The sequence below is a fragment of the Mus pahari genome, chromosome 4 (genome assembly GCF_900095145.1).
Source record: "Mus pahari chromosome 4, PAHARI_EIJ_v1.1, whole genome shotgun sequence".
In the NCBI taxonomy this organism is placed as follows: domain Eukaryota; kingdom Metazoa; phylum Chordata; class Mammalia; order Rodentia; family Muridae; genus Mus; species Mus pahari.
In genome coordinates, this window is record NC_034593.1 from 78,092,980 (window position 1) to 78,094,358 (window position 1,379).

A 1,379-nucleotide genomic window follows, 5' to 3' on the forward strand; every position below is an offset into this window, starting at 1 on the left:
TAAACGTCAAGTTATAATCTGTAGGCCTTATGATTACATAAAGTTATTACTTTTAAAAGCATATGACATTTATAAGATTAGAAATTGGAACACAGAGTATTTGGTAATTTAAGAAACTGCTGCTAAAGAAGATGGCCTAATCGGCCATCATTGGGAAGAGAGGCCCCTTGGTCGTGCAAACTTTATATGACCCAGCACAAGGCAAGGCCTGGGCCAAGTAGTGGGAGTGGGTGGGTAGGGGAGCAGAGGTGGGGGGAGGGTATAGGAAACTTTCGGGATAGCATTTGAAATGTAAATAAAGAAAATAATAATAATTAAAAATTAAATAAATAAACTTAATAAAAAATAAAAAAAAAAGAAACTGCTGCTAAATTTTTGGTATACTGATATTTATTATTTATCAGAGTCACAAATTGAAATAATAATGGACCCCTCCCCAACCCACCCCCAGGTCTCTGCAGTCATTGGCGGCCTGGCTGTTAAGCTTGTATGCTCGCCGCCTGTCAGCAGTGGCGGCAATGTGAGGGCTCCCAGCTGCCTGCGTTCGCTGGAAATGCTCCAGGGCTGTGATCGTCCCATCTGGTGTGGAGAGAAAGCAGCAATGAGAACCCATCATGCTGTGGCAGGGGACCTAGAACCAGAGGTTGAAAATGTCTACGCAAAGAACCCTGACTTTTATGGTTGTGACAGTGACCCCATGGTGGGTGTCTGGAATATTCGAGCTGTCTTCTTTGGTTTTTCCATCGTCCTGGTCTTTGATACCACCTTTGTGGCTTATTTGCCTGATGACAGGATGCAAGAGTGGGTCCGCCGGGAAGCTGAGAGACTTGTGAAATACCGAGAAGTCAATGGCCTTCCCATCAAGAAATCCAACTACTTTGATCCCGGCAAAATCCAGTTACCAGAAGATGACTGATGAATTACTGAGCAGGGCTTAGGAAGCATTACTCATCCACTGCCTGTTATTTTCCTGGTTCCTCAGAACACCTTACTGAAGGAATTGAAAGAAAAAAAGAAGAAGAAGAAAGAAAGAATAATGGGAAAGTTTAAAAAAAAAAAGATTAGAAGAGGAAAAGCCAACACATTGCCTTCAAAGGGGCAACAGTTATACTGACAGCCAACTTGTCAACAGTAAGGAAAACCAGAAGACACTGCAATTATGTCACTGATCTACTAATTCTTTAAAGTTTCTTATTTTCCATGATAGGGTTGTCCTGGTTGGTTTTTCATCAGGTAGACACAAACTAGGGTTACTGTGAAGAGGAGCCTCCACTGAGAAACTGCCTCCCTCAGATTGCCTGTAGGCAGGTTTAGGGCATTTTCTTGATTAATGACCAAGGAGGGCCCAGATCAGAGATGCAGCGATGGTTCAACATATG

General features: G+C 42.6%; 1 pseudogene; it reads left to right on the plus strand.

Annotated features, from left to right (window-relative positions):
- The first annotated feature begins 470 nt into the window (after nt 1-470).
- Nucleotides 471-916, plus strand: LOC110321073 (annotated as a pseudogene).
- The last annotated feature ends 463 nt before the right edge of the window (nt 917-1,379 follow it).